At 43.4% G+C, this 15,854-nt stretch overlaps 1 protein-coding gene across 2 annotated transcripts in view; it reads left to right on the top strand.

Moving 5' to 3' along the window:
• The first annotated feature begins 419 nt into the window (after positions 1 to 419).
• The window catches only part of PLXNA1 (plexin A1), a 224,154-nt gene continuing 208,719 nt past the window's right edge, over positions 420 to 15,854 (top strand). Inside the window, exon 1 of one of the 2 annotated variants that reach the window (XM_072420537.1) lies at positions 420 to 531. The gene's annotated coding sequence lies outside the window, so the exon portion shown is untranslated. Of the gene's footprint in view, positions 532 to 1,301; positions 2,016 to 15,854 lie in introns of those variants that run through there. The other variant, XM_072420539.1, reaches the window with a different exon arrangement.

Here is a 15,854-nt window from a genome sequence, read left to right as displayed (position 1 = left end):
AATTAAAACAAAGACCCTTGTATTTTTGGGGCTTCTGTCTTGCAAAAAAAATAAATAAAATAACCCCTGCCTTTATTTGTGCTTTTAAATATCTGTAAAAATACCTATTTTAATATTGTTTATTTTAGTGTAATAGATAGTTGGGACCTGTCAGGTTTTTTGCCCCACATGTGTCCCCCCCCAGTTCCAAAGCTTATCACACTGCCATGGTTCATCCTCAGCCTGCTCTTCCCTAAAAAGTCGGCACCAATCACGTGCTCACTAAAAGGCTGCAAATGTTCCCAGATTTACTTTTGACCGGTCACTAAGAGGTTAATGTAAAATCCCTCCCCTTTCCCCGGTATGGCCCCTCCTCCTTCTCCTCCATTGGCCCGGCGCGCCCTCTGGCGGCTAGCGATGGGAAGGCAGCGCCGTGGGAAGTGAGATCGAGGCTGGAGTTCCAGTGGAACCCTGCGCTGCATTCCATCCCATTCATGCTGAGCTGCTACAACCAGGAGCCGGGAAGTCGGGGAGCCATGGCTCGGTGTCGCAGTGAGTAGCCCCTTCTTTACCTAACTTTTCCCATCGGATATGCTGGAACGAGCCCGATCTGCGGAGAGATGGGCTTGCTGTGCCCGGGCTTCCTTGGATCTCAGCGCCCGAGGGGTGTGGAAGGCTGGCAGCAGGAAAGAGAGGGGGTGAGGGATGCAGATCTCATTCACCAGCCTGGATCCTGCCCTGTATACTGGGGCACAGAGCACTGTACAGACTACTAACCTAGGCTGCTGCCCATGCCTTGCACTGGGATCATATAAAAATTAATTTTTTATTGCTTAGATCTGATATGCCAGCATGCTCCCAGTGAAGGCAGCCCCTTCCAGTACCCCTTTCAGTCCATGCCATGCTGCAGGAGCTGGGAGAGGCTGCACTGCGCTCTGTGTTGCATTTTGTGTGTCAGGGATGTGGTTCTATTGCTGATGTTCCCTCTCTGCAGGCAGGAAAGGCAGAATTTCCAAAATGCCATAGATACCCCTTCCCTATTACAAAGTGCCCAAGTTACTGTTTATTTGTGATCTATAAAACAAAAATGTCATGTCCATCTGTAATCATTTCGCCTTTTATTTCCAGCGCGTTCACCTAGTTCTTTGTACGACCGGTCGTTAGCTGATGGCAGTAGTGCCTCCACGCTAGTTTATATCGCATTCCTATAGGATCAGGTTATCCGAGTTGTGGAAGCCAAAATCCTAACACCCCCCCACCCTATCCTTGTTTGATTGCATTGGCCAAACTGTTGTAATCACCTTAGCGTATGGATCATTGGCGTGTTTATTATTTTTAATTGTTTTTGGGCACCTTAACACGTTGGCTGCCGGCGAGCCCCCCGCAGCGTACTGCGGCAGCACAAGGGTTAAGTATCTGTGGCTTGAATTGGGAGGATTTTTTTTCTCTCTCTCTCTATTCAGCTCCTTTACCACTGCAGTGTTGAGAAGTACCGGGAGACAAATGGCTTTGGATTGGACAGAACGAGCTTCTCCGGTTGGGAGAGGGTCAGGTAGCGGCGTGCGTCGCTTGTAATGTAACCCTGGAGATTGCGTTGAGATTGGAGACTGCGAAAATAAAGAAATCAAAGCACAAAAAAAAGAGGATGAAGGTGATTCGGTGAGGAGTCTGGTGGGCGAAAAAATGCTTTCTGTGCCGTTGAAACCATAGCCTGTGACAGTTGGAGATCCACACGGCGGCTGCTGCCAGGTGAATGCCAGGCTACCCCTGGGTATTTAGGCACCTGCAGTAGATGGCACCTTTCGCTAACTGCTCAATGCTTTCTAGAAATATTACAACCTTTGCAGAGGTGCAATAGACAAATCGAATCTCCTTTCTAGAGGTCTCACCGGGGCGCTGCGCGGAGAGGTGGATGACGGTCTGGAGGTGGATTCATCTTTTCATTAGGATTTACCGGAAAAATCAGAGGTTAACCCTTCTGCCAAGGATGCTTCATTTCACATTTACCTCCAGCCTAGCCTTCTGCTTTTTTTAGGGTGAGTTTGAGGTTAAGCTTTTACTCATATTTTTTTTTTTACTGATCACAAAACAACTATTTGCCAGATTTCCTTGCCTAGAAGAGTCAGTTTTCAAGCCAATAAAACGTTCAGCTGCATCTAGAAGAGGGTTTTACGATTGTGTGTAGTGAACATGACCTGCGCAGTTGAGGTGAGGTCTGAGTGCCTTCAATATGAAGTTGTGTATTATGCACCCCTGTGTTATTACGGAGCTTGGGGTTGTTTTGTGTTGGGAAGCTTGGGGAGCATTGTTGTGTATTCCATTGTTATTAGAGAACCTTTCAAAGGTGGGATTTGTTTAACCCAGTGTTAGGGAGCTTTGACATTATGATAAAATGCACCCCTGGTTTAGGAAGCCATTACACTGGGGTAAAATGCACCCCAGAGTTATAAGGAAGCCTTTGTTTTGGGTTATTTAGGCACCCCAGAGTTATTGGGATTCTTTGCAATGTGTTCTACACATACCAATATTAGGAAGCCTTTGCAATGTTCTTCCGTGCACCCCTGATTTAGAAAGCCATTGTACCAAGGTATTATGTAACCAAGAGTTATAAGGGAGCGTTTGTTTTGGGGTATTTAGGCACCCCAGAGTTATAGGGGAGTGTTTGTATCATGTGTATGGTGATCTCATGAATGTATCATACATACATCATTATTAGCCCTTGCAATGTTGTGCGATGCGCCCTGGAGTTTCATAAGTGTTTTATTCTTCATCTCATTGTCAGGCAGCTTCTTGCACTGGGGTATTATCCACCCCAGAACTGAGGAGCAATTGCCCTGGGGTATTATCCACCCCAGCAATAATATGGATCCTTTGGAATATATTATACACGTTATTACTAGGAAGCCTTTGCAATGTTGTCCTATGAAACCTTCGCAACGTATTATTCTGCATCCCTTTGTCGGAAATCTTTTACTCGGGTATTCTGCACCCCGGTGCTATTAGGGAGTCTTTGCAATGTTTTATATACACCTTGATACCAGCAATCCTTGCATTGTGGTATTAGGCACCCCAGACTATAAAACAGCCATTGCAATGTTTTAATTTTGCACCTGATTGTAAGGAAACCTTTGCAGTGTTGTAAAATGCATCCTGGTTTATGATGGGGGGGCATTGCAATGTTTTATTATATCCAGGACAGTTATATATTTTGCACACCGGTGTTGAAAGGAAGCCAGGGCAGCTATGTGGTAATGGACCCTAGTATTGTCAGAGAGCCTGATTAATTTCTCATAATGTGAGATGTATTATGTACCCCAGAATTATTAGAACCACTACCTGTATGCAAAGCAGTAAAGGGTGCAGTTGTAATATACAGTATATAACCTCAGCTTATGCACTGAATTAATGCAAATTGCAATGATGGGGTATGATTTGCAGAAACCTATAGCAACCAATTGGATATTCCCAGCTGCAGACCATAAAGGTGAGTGCTGTGGCGCCTTCGCATTTTTGTCTTGTACGCCGGTATAAGCATTGGCGTCTCTGTGAATGGAAAGCCTGCCTAAGAATGAACGCACTTGCAAATTTGCAGGTCTGACCTATTGTTGGCAATAATGACTCTGTTCTATCATGACGCGGTACCTCCTCCTTATTTTATGATCCTGCAGAACATGTGGCTGGTAGCAATACCAGAATGCAGACACAGTCAGTGCCAAGGAGTGAGATGATGTTTTTTTAGTATTGTGTTGCCGCACAGATACTCTTTTATCACTGGCAGTGATTCAGTTAACAAAACTTTAAACGTTGATAATCTTTTATAAAAATCTGCGTTCGGTTCTGTAGATCCATGGATAGGCTTTTGGAAGGGGGATCTGGTTAAACACGATGACCCAATGGTAATGGAAGTATAGCCACCTTGCAGTGTTGGGGTCCTGCGTTCAAAGTTCACAGCAAAGGTCCCTGCAATATTTTATGATCTTCTGGATTTTTTTCCAGTCTTGCAAAACTAAAAACTGGGTTCTACCCAAAAGCAGAGGCACCAGTTTCTGTACTCTTGCGGTTTAGTAGATTGTATGCTTCTCTAGGACAGTGACCGATGTGACGATAATGATCAGTTTTCAGAATAATTCGCGGTATATAAAGAAAATAAATGAGCAGGTAGACAATGGTGACATTGTATCGGCTACATTGTACATCTTGTCCACTCTTTGATATGAATTCATCTTATGTAGGTGTATTTCTCACCCTTTGTGTATTGTTATATTGCATTTTGACATTTATAAAAGCCGGTGATCCCTGTATAGATGAATGATCTGTATATAGGTGAATGGAGCCATGGCAGAAGTAGGCAGGCTAACCTTTTCACTTTCAAACAAGTTTTTAGTCCCCCAACCCCCAGCCTACACTCCCCCCTGTCAAGACCTTTCCACATGTCCACAGTAAATGGTTCCAGATACCCCAGGCTTAAACAGTCGCAGCTGCTGGCCCGCAGGAAGGACTTTTTTCTGTTGCCCTTTAACCCCAAGCTGCCAAGAACGGGGACTGCTGTTATAAGGGGGTGTGAATAAAGGGGGCCGCGCTAGCCGTCTTTTTTTTTTTGGTTGCTCGAGTGATCATGTTGCATTTGCTTTGAATTTTTTTGCTTGCTGTTTGTAATGGATTTTAGGAAGGTAACACTGAGATCTATACAAAAGGTGAACCAAGACTGGTACAACACTACAAATCCCAAAATACCCTGCCGCTGCAAAAGCTAAAACCCCCAAAGGGGTCTCTAGATTTGCCAAGTGGTTTCAAAAAACAACCTCAATTCTGTGCCATAGTCCAAATCTGATTCCAAATCTCCTTTTCAGATTTTCTGGGCCATTGTGCTACTTTTGAAGAGGCCAGGGTTGAAATTAGGGCATTGATGTCTCATTTCTGTGATTTCCTAATTTTATATCTTCAGGGTGAATTTAAAGTGGGCCCATATTTTATTGTCTTAAAGCACACCTGTCATAGATAAAGTTGTGTTTGGAAACTTGGAATTGACTACCAGGCAGTGCAATATGGGAGGTGACCCTAATAATCCCCTTGCCCCATAGCAGCATTTCACCTGATATTAGGTTTTATTTTTATATTCGGCTATCGCACATCAGCAGCAGCCTGTCCCCGGGACGGTCCGTGCCTGGTCAGCCCCTGTGGGGTCGTTTACCTTCATCTTGTTTTTTCCGTTCAGGAAACACAGAAATGAGTCGATTCCTTGACCAGAGCCGCTCATAAGTGGAATAACCTTTTTTCTATAAATGCTTCCTGCTGCCGGGCTGGAGACGCGGGCCCATGGTGATGCCCATCCTGACTCACTCTGTCCAGATGTGATGGCTCATAATTACCGTTCCGTTTTTTCTTGCCACCATCTAACCCAACCTTTTATCTTTTCTTCTGAAAAGGAGTAAAAAAAAAAAAAAAAAAAAAAAAAGAGAAATCAAACTTATAGGATTGAAAAGTATTAATTCTTTTAGCAGGAAGAGCAGCCAGTTTACTATAATAGGGGGAGGTTGAAGGATGATATTTTATTTTCTTTTTTTATTTCATGCAGCTCCTTGTTATGTGTTTTACCTGCACTAACATTGAATGTTATTGTGAAAATCTTACTGAAAGCTACTCTATAAATTTAGCAAGCCCAATTTCAAAAATAAACTATAGCACCCTTAAAAACAGAGGTGAGAATTGTGCAAATGAACCCGGCATCACTGAATTCTGCATTTGCTTTAGCTGCAGTTTTAAAGCAGAACTGCGATCGACTTTTGGTTGTTTGAATGTCTATCCCCTGTATAGTAAGGGTGCAATAACCCTTTAGTAGAGAAATATCCCCTTATTACTTGCTCATGTAGACTCATCCATCAGTTTTGGGATGATTGGAGAAGTTGTCCTTTTTGCCAGTCATGTGGTTGCTGCACCTTGCCAATGTCATCGCATACAGTGCAGGATCATTGTATGTGCAGGATGTCCACATACCTGAGCATGGTTGGAGAACACCAGGGGAGTGAGGGAAAATTCATTGATCCCTTTCTGTTGTGTTCCCTGTGTATACACTTACCGAGTTCTATCCAGCCCCTCCTAGCTGGGTGCACCACCCAGCACTTTTCAATATTCAACCGGCTGTTCATAGGTGGTTACTAAAGACTTGGGTCACAATACAGGGGCTGCCACCCACCTAGAATTTCCCACTCAGCTTAAAAAAAAAAAAAAAAAAAAAAAAGTGGTTGAACACTGCACTAAATGACCATTGGACCCTTGCTATACTGTGGACAGAAAAAGGAGGGGGTTGTATTTATTTAGTTGAGTTTTAGTTTGGCCTCAAAGGAAAACTTGGTAAGGAAGTAACGCAGCTGCCATGGCTGATCCCTTATTTGGAAAATCTCAGTTGCTGGCCCATCTGGTTTCAATACTTTTTAATCTCTGATCAGTAACAAGTTAGCTGTTGAGGACTTCTTTCTTTCTGTGATTTGCTTTTTTTGCCATTTGGCGACTCCAAATACTTTTAAAGTCATTGGTTTGTTAGTCGCTGAGGCTGCTAGAATTTTTGGAGCCCAATCACAATGCCCTGTGTATTCTTCTATGTGTGTCACATGCTTATAATAGGCAGGATCAGATTGCAATGGATTGCATTAAAAATGAATGTGGCACCTCAATGCATAAAAACCTGGTACATTAAGTAAATGTGCATGTGGATGGGCCCTTAAGCCTTCCATAAAGCCTGAACAATAAGAGGAAAAATATAAAATTATGACTAACACTTTCTGAGCATTCAGAGGTTAAATCCATCTAATATGCAGTAATTTAAAGATTCCCAAAGCCGGTTCCTCTGCACATTCACCCAGACGATCATGTGACTCACGTGTTGTTCACATAGGCATAGTCATGATTAAAGTGACTTTTTGCACAAGGTTCTCTGTATCATAGCAGGGCCAGTCGGGCAGCTAGAAAGCGGTTAGGCGATGGTTGGGTCTATTGTTATGGATTTAGATGACCTGGTAGACTTGTTTGGGTAGATTTTGAATAGAGGCTCTTGTGTCCCCTGGGGAGCCCGGAGATAAAATCTGGGATGGATGATGAGAGAGGTCTTGAAAAGTCAACAAGGCTGAATGACCAGGGACATGCTTCATGTAAATATTCCCAGCGGTGGACATGATTGGCAGGGACCCTCGGTGCTGAGAGACGGCACGCACACGGACCACTGCGCTGCAGTCAGGCCTGGTTTTGGGTTGAAATCACAGGAAAGCACTGGGCATCTCTTCTTTTTTTTCAACTCTTTAGGCTCAATATAAAAAGGTAAGGATCCTTCTTTTCCAAAAGTTCCATAAGCCCTCTTTTAAGCTACACTCACTTTGTGCCATGGCACCTGCTTCTTGATCGCCCTATAAGTTGTCCCCGGTTAAGTCATTGGTTAGAAGGACACTCCGTTGTTCTTAATGAGCAGTTGGCGATCGTCGAGTTAAATCGTTAATGCATTCCTCTGTTAAAAAAAACTTTGTGTTTCCATGGCAGCTAAGTTCTTTATAAACTCGTGCATGGAAGGCTCTTAAAGGGTTCATCCACCCCTTGTGACTGTTCAGTTTTGGGCCAACGCTTGTGAGCTTAATCACGTCTTGGGGACTCCATTTGTGAGACCCGCACCAGCATTTCGATATGAAAGCCAAATGATGATGTCGCACTCCCCCTCAATGCAATGCATTTGTTATTTACTAAAGAAGGCAATAAAAACCTAATTTTCGGTAAAGGGGTGAGTATTCGGGGTATAGAGGAGCACCTCTTATGGTAGCTTTTTAGGGGTAAGTGGAGACCTCTTTGACCAAGCATGTCCAGTATTCTCCCCAGAATTGTTTTTAAGGTGGGTGGGAGAAAGCTTTAACTGTGATCCAACTTTTCAGTAACCACCGAAAAACAGCTGGATAGTTGCTGAAAAGTTTCGGGTGGTGAGCCCAGCTAAAAGGGCTGGGGGCCACACTGATGTCATTGGTTAAAAGGACTCTCTGTTCTTAATAAGGAAATGCAGTTGGCGTTGGTCAAGTTTTAAAAAGAAACCAGCCTATAGTTCCTATTTTTTGTAAATGCTTTTTTGCAGTGCTTTTTTTGAGTGTCTTCCAAGATGGCAGCACTCAGCAGCATTGACATGGCTTTTGGATACAACGGTGACATAACATAAAATACATTCCATGGCCATATCTAATGTTTCTCTTTAAAGCAATCCGTGTACATATGAAACCATCACCAATAAAAATGATGGCCATTGCTTTACTGCTATGTCATTGTTTTCACTTGCATGTTAAGTACATTATTAATTGACAAGCTAAATCCCCAAGAGACTCTGCAGCGGCATTTGTTTCAGTGACCTCTCATCATGCTGCAAATCCTTAAAATGATTAGTCCTAAATTGATTGGGTTAATCCATTTACTGTTTTATTACTTAAGTATCAGATTGGCCCTTGGTGGGCAGTACCATTTTGTTACCCCCTACCCCTAAGGGACCCATGTTTTCCTGTACTTTGTGATTCCTTTTGACCTTTTACAAGGCAGGTATTGGACAGAAAATTGGACAGAAGTAGGACAGAAAATGCAATCGGCAGTTTAGCTTGAGTTCCATGCAAACAAGTGATTATGTCCTTTTGAGTAATAACCTGTATTAGATTTACTACCTGCATAGTGGCACTTCCACATCTTTCGTTGATTTGCGGTCTCCTCTGCATTAAGGCTTGCATTGGACTTGGGGAAGTTTGGTTCATATACCCAGTCCACTGTTGTCACCATCTAAATCCCTTCCTGAGAAATGTCCTGTATCAACCCCAGTTAGGGATCATCTACCTCCACGTTCCTTGCCATTGCTCCAAATAAAAATAATTTTTTTCTCCCCCATCATATTGAACGTCCGTGATGGAGACCACACAGGCACTGTATTATTTAACTTATTCATTGCCAGGCCTCGGGGTCTAACCAGGGGACTCTTGGTGTGCGCGATAGCATTAAGCCCTGTTCCAGCGAGTGGATTGTCGGCGTTCGGGCCTGCGGGGGAAATCTTATTGAATACAGCTATGAATAGTTAATATCATACACACATCATCGCTCTGCTGAGTGCTGGGTGAGAGGCTGCTTAACATCCCAGACATCTATAGACTGAAATTGTTTTCCCGTCATTAGACGGCGTCCTCGCTGCCGCAGCAACATATGTTGCCCTATACATTATACATTTTCGTATAGTATACCGGAAAGGAAAAAAAGTGTCCAAGGTTCTTTTATTAAGGATTATTCTATGGCAAGGATTGTGCAGAATGGGAATAAATGTAAAAAAAAAAAGAAAAGGAGAAATGACCCCAAGTGAAACTGTCTCTGAGTTTATGATTTCCCTATGACCCCTAACTGTTGCATTCATCCACAGGTCGAACCTTTTGCTTGCTTGTTGAGCAATTCTGGACCTGGAAAGCTCTTCGGGGCAGGGTCCTCTCCTCCTCCTGTGTCACTGTCTGTATCTTGTCTGTCATTTGCAACCTATCTAATGTACAGCGCTGTGTAATATGTTGGCGCTATATAAATATTGTTTAATAATAATAATAATAATAATAATAATCTGGAATGAAAGCAGATACTTGCAGATAGTGCCTTGGCCGAAAATGGAACATGGGACCCAGCGCTGCAAAGGCCAGAGTGCTAACCACTGAGCCCCCTCCACTTTCTATATTACCTACGTTTATGCTAAGGATACACAAATTTCTCTCTATGATATTATAGATTGATATTACCATCTGTTTCACTAGTTTATCATGTGTAATTTTTGCCAAGATATTATTATTTATCATTACACAGTATTTTTATAGCGTCAACATATTACACTACGCTGTACAATAAATAGGGGTTGCAAATGAAAGACAGTGACACAGGAGGAGGTGAGGACCCTGCCCAGAAGAGCTTACAATCTAAGAGGTGGGAAACAGCATGGGAGATATTGATTATATCCATCATGACAAAATTGCCTTACTTGACCAACATTGTCCAAAAAAAAAAAAAATGATTGTGAATGTGATCATTGTGATTGATTTTCTTTTTTTCTTGATTGGTTCAGTGTTTTAGTTTAATGAATTAGCCTTGTTACCTTGTAGTGTATTGCTGGTTTTCTTGGGTGGAAAATGTACCTGAATAAGAAAAATATTTACTCCCTTATATGACCCTGCATTGCCAGGTGTGATGCCGGTGGAGTTTTGTGAAACTCGGATGACGCGCCAATCATTTCCAAAGGCATCTTTTTGCAAGATTTTAGTTGCTCTGCTTTAAAGGAATGTGATGCCATCCTTGCCTAGGCACATTTTATCCAGGCAAGCTGATTAGACTGAAAATTGCTGGCACAAGCCAAGCAAATCGAGTTGCTTCCATAGAATCATCAGACAGGTACACTTTTTTGCCATTTTATCCATGAGATGACAGTTTTTTATTTTGCAATTGATAGCTTTGTTTGTGTCGGTGTTTTGTGTCCGAGGAATGTCTCTTTGTTACCTTTTCACGGCAGGATGCTGGGAATCTCTGCAATTAACTAGCTTCCCAAGATAGGGAGGGGGGAGGTTAAAGGTCGCTCAGGAAAAGCCATGTGACCATCTCTGAAAACTTTTCCATGTGTGCCCTGAAAGGACACGGCTTTTTTTGTTGTGTGAATGAAGGTGGTGACCTCCAGGCTTCTGACCCTGCTCCTTTTGCAATCCCACCTTCATTTAGAATTCTTTAAACCAGTTTTTCTTTCAGACTCCCTGCTGCTAAATGAGGGCCATCACATGACCTCGGCTATTCTAACCCCTACAGAACTGCAAAACCGGTCCATATTAAAAGCTTTTTAGTCTGGTTTGGCAACAATTCAATGTTTTTCTGTTTGGAAAACAAATGATGGTGGCTGTTTTTGTTGGTCAGACAATATTAGGTTATTGATAAATTAGGACCCGTCATGCAGGTTGTAATATGCAGACATTTACCCAAATTTTGGATCAATATGTGGATCTAGGAATGGCTTTAGGGGACTCCAGGTCAGCACCGTGTGGCTCCGTTGCTGCTCCCTTTCTAGTTATGAAGTTTATGGTAGCAGGCTGTGACGAAGTGACACCTAAGAAGAGAGGGGGAGGTTGTTGTCTAAATTAGGTGACAAAGCTGCTTTTCTGTAGTACAGTTACGGATCACTAAAAGGCAACTAATGCAGCCACCACATCTTAGACTGTACATGGATCAAGTGGTCTAGATCGAATTAGAAGCCTTCTAATTTGAATGACCAAATGTGATCGATAATACCGTGCAGAAGTGATCTCCCAAACCCCTTTCAGCTGGGCGCACCACCTGGCACTTTTCAGTAACCACACGGCTGATTTTGGATACTTACTGGAAAGCTGGTTCACAATACAGGGGCTGCCCAGCTTACAAAACAGTTCTGCAGACAATACTGTGCGGGACCACACATTGTGTGTTGGTGCGCTGGATTGCCATCTATTGTTATCGCTGTCCCAAATGCATAGAAGAAACACACTGTTGTGCTATTGCCATGGCACTTATGTTCGGTGCACTGCAATACAGATGCCCTATCAGCTTGGCTGTTAGGCTTCAACATGGCGCCTTCTAATGGTCATTAGGGAAGTATTATGGGCTGCTTATATTGAAATGTCAGTGTTGTGATTGTGGATGTTTACAAAGCACTTGGGGTTTCCTCAGGTGAGATCTCTTCCGCTCCTCTCCTTTGTTAATCAGCCCACGCCATCTTTCCCGCTCAGGTGCTGTGCGGCTTCCGTTGCTATACAGCAAATCTTTATACAAATCATTTGCACCCCACGTGGATGAAGGGACGGACTGGCCCCGGCATGCACGGCAGACACAACACCTGCCTTACCTTTTTCTGCAGCAACTCTTGTGCATACCATGGGAAAATATGTGAAGATCTTCCCCGCTCGCCACCTGTCTAACCTTTTCAGGGCCTCCAGGGGTTGTCAGCATGGTGTGTGTTCAGCCACCCCAAGTGATGAATGGTTGGTGAGTTTCTGGTCTTAAAAATAACATTGGATAAAGTTACTGAGAAAGCGAGTAATGGCGCTCTGCGATTGTTACCATCCCCACAATAGATTAAAAACCCTCGGCCTCAGATATGTTTTGGCATGCTGCAAAAAGTGCAGAATATTAGTGCCTCAGCAATATCCTGAAATCTGCTGGTCTGGGCACATTAATTTGCTTTTGCTAAAGGGCAGCATTGGAAAACAGGTGAATGGCTTTGCCATATGCCTTTGTAATGTGTTCAGTTTTGTGCACATTGAAAACAGTCTTTGCAATCTTTAATGACCTGAATCATCCACAGTGCTCAAAGCAGCCCATGACCACTTAGGCTCTTACACAGAGGGCAGTTGGGGCAGCAGTATGGTATTTATGTCACGCGTTGAATAGGTATTTATGGAACTTTATAGGGGGTTATTGTTAGAACTAAGTGATCCTAAAGTGAATCTGAAAATGTGTTTTTTTTTACTAAGCAGCCATCTTTGGCATTAATCAATTTTCCCAAACTTCAGGAGCCCCCTTTTCCCAGGCATTCCATTAATCCCTTTCAGGGGTTAAAATATTTCAAACAAAACTTAAAACAAACTTTAACTGGGGAGGTCTCCAGAATTCCCCCGACTGAGGATCCAGAGCTTCGGGACGGAACATATTTTTGCAGTGATGTCACCCAAGCCGCTCATGTTTGTTTGGTAGTATTTACGGACCGGCAGATGATTCCGATTAGAGCAATAATTGCTTCAGGCCTTTCGACATAATAGACAGAGTGCACCACGTGTCGCTCTATGTGAGCAATGTACTAATTCGAGGCAGCTGCTGTGACACAACAATTGCAAGGAGTTGCTGGAAGGATGCTAGAAGTCCGATCTCAAGCTCCAGGTGTTATGTACAACTATCCACGTGGTTTGTTTAGATTGTTTACACGGCACATTCATTGTAGATGAATCTAGGATCGCCGTCAAAAATATCTGGGCCTTGTATGGGGTAAATTTCCTTTCCATGTCCAAATGTTCCAGTATTGCAAAATTCAAGTTCTTTTGATTGGGTCCTTTAGGTTTATCAATGACATGGCCCTTCCAGACTGAACCTTCCTTCCTCCACTGTTGTACAACATCCGGGGTCCTTACTTGAGTGTCCATGTTGCATGACGTAGACTTTGCCTATGGCTGCCCATTGGTGAGTTCCTCTTAATGTGAAGAATAATAAGAATAATAAGGTAAGGAATAATAGAGGTAATGCTAGTATCGGTGCGTCATCAACAATGGTTTAGGGGTCCCTTGCATCTGGACTGTGGATTTTAGTGACTACATATCTTCTTTCACATGTGGGTTGGGTTAGAGGACTCTGGCAGAATTTTTGCCCAAACAGGCTTTAATTTTAGATCTTGGTAGGGGCTTTAAAACCCATCAGGTTTTTACTGCTTTCCATGTCCCCATTTGGCCGACTTTATGGTGGCCAATGGTCATTCCCGATCAGTCGTTCATCAATCCACCAGGGAAGATTGGGGAAAAACTTGGGGAAACTGCTATACACATGTCAGATTTTGTATGTGTGTATATATAGCTCTACTGAATGTGCAATCTCCTGTGGATCTACTCACCAATATACAGTGCAAGGACGTGCATGATTGGATAGTAACAAAACCCAAAAAAGTGCATGCAATTTGTTGGTGCAGTACCGCAAAATTCACATCCTTGGATTGGGGTGTGCTGATGCATGCATTGGGGTTGCAATCAGAATTAATGACAATGTACCGCAATGCCTATATACAGCAGTTCAAAATGTGGGCTTGGTGCCTATTACTTTAAGTGCAGCCCTACAGAAACCCCTGCCAGGCACGAAGGCCGACATTGGCTTTGGGCCTCGGGTCAATTGTACGCCATGATCTAATATGATTGCTCATAGTGGTGAGATAAATTTTATTTCAGGCTGTTTGGGGAAAAGAGCGATACTTGCTCATCATTTCTTTCTGGTACGGAATGATTGTGTTTCCCGACGACTGATTAGGAAGATGCTTCTAGAAGACGGATTAATTATTGATTCTGCTGCCATAAAGGCACTTTTCATCTCTTCCAGCGTTCCAGTACATAATATTTTTCTCCAGTCCTACTGTGTTCATTGTTTCCAATTTACAGGCACCGTGACGAAGATAGGAGCGATTGCTGTACTAATTCAAGAAAAAAAAAAATAAAAAGTGTCATCCACAAAGATTCTTTTCCTGGTTCATTTAACGCTGAACTCTAGCAAATATGTACTAAATGCACAAGCCATGTGTAGGCTTTCTTTGGTCTTGATGTACTTTGTGTATTTCTTTCAGATCTGAGCAGTGCTCCCGCTCATTGTGCAGGGTGGCTGGTCTTGTATCCGCCCCCTCCTGAAGTTTCCTGCAGGCAGTCTGTAGTGGGTGGGGTTACTGGGCCCCTCCTACAGCTCTGCTCTGTGCACAGGTTATATACAGCCCAGTGATTATGTTGCTGTGTCCATAGTTTTTTTAAGGTCAGTGGGAAGAAATTGTAGGTGGGTGGTTGCCCCTGTATTGTGACCCAACTCCAGTAAGCACCCAAAAACAGCCGGGTGGTGCACCTGGCTAAAAGTGGCTGGGGAGAACACTGCTGGATGATTATGTAAATGGTCCTTTTTTGTTTTTTCAATCCAGATTTTGGGCCAATGATGTTCCCACCTAGCCGCACAACTTCATCAGGGACCCTACAGAGCTTTTCGCAGCTTTTTCTCTCTTCTTCCTTAGAAACCTTCCAACGAACTCTTGAAATGCAGCTTGGCCTTGCGAGAACCGTTAAGTTTGTTGCCAGCATCGGTCATTGCGGATTTTTGTGTCGGTGACAGTGGCTCGGCGTGTAAGTCATAGAGCTGTAAAGGATGCAGGTTGTAACCTGGGCGCAGCGTTGGCGGACTCCGGGGGGAAGAGATTTTTGTGTAGTGATGGCTGCTTTTGTGCTGGTACTATGAAATATTAAGCACCTCTCGTGACGTTCTCCTCTTTGTGTCTCTGGCTGACTCTGCTAATCTGAGGTGTGCGCCGGCCTGCGTGCTTGTCATCGGCATCCATTATTAACGTGTTTTTTCCATCACTCTATAGCCCGAGCGATAGTTTTGCTGTCAGGAGCCAAACCTCTCACTTTTAACTCCATCTTCTTCCAAAGGAGCTTCATTCTCAGATGCTTTGAGGGGCTATAAATTGGAAAGAGGCTGCCTGGTTGAAATGGGATGTCTCTCATGACCCATGTTGTCCAAAGCAACCGGCCACGGCTTCTCCTCAGATTGTCATTTTCAGGAATGCTGCTTGGTTTTTGGATTGACGTTCCCACTAAATGTGTTGAATTGCTATAATGCACCGATTCATTCATTTCTGTGCAAGATCACCTTGTACACGGGTGGCTATGTATTGTGTAAAACACATGGCAACTGTGTGCATTAGAATGTGAAACCTTGGGAACCTAACCCTAGTGTTCTCCCCAGGCCCTTTTAGCTGGGCTCACAACCTGGCACTTTTCAATAACCACCCCGCTGTTTTTAGGGGGTTACCGAAATGTTTGGTCACAATACAAGGGCCACCACTCACCTACAGCTTCTTCCCACCCAGATAAAAAGTAATTCTGTGGAGAAAAATGTATCTCCTACTAATATTCTCCCTAAAAGTTTTTGTAAGCTTGATGGGAAGAGGCTGGTGGCCTCTGAATTGTGAACTAAATATTTAGTAACCACCCCAAAACAGCCGGGTGGGTATTGAAAAGGGCCAGGTGGTACGTCCAGCTAAAAGGGCCTGGGGAGAACACAGTCAATCAAACACTTTTTATTTAGGGTTACAGCACCAAAAA

This window comes from Pyxicephalus adspersus, chromosome 8 (assembly GCF_032062135.1).
Source record: "Pyxicephalus adspersus chromosome 8, UCB_Pads_2.0, whole genome shotgun sequence".
NCBI lineage: Eukaryota > Metazoa > Chordata > Amphibia > Anura > Pyxicephalidae > Pyxicephalus > Pyxicephalus adspersus.
This window is presented reverse-complemented; position numbering and strand designations above follow the sequence as displayed.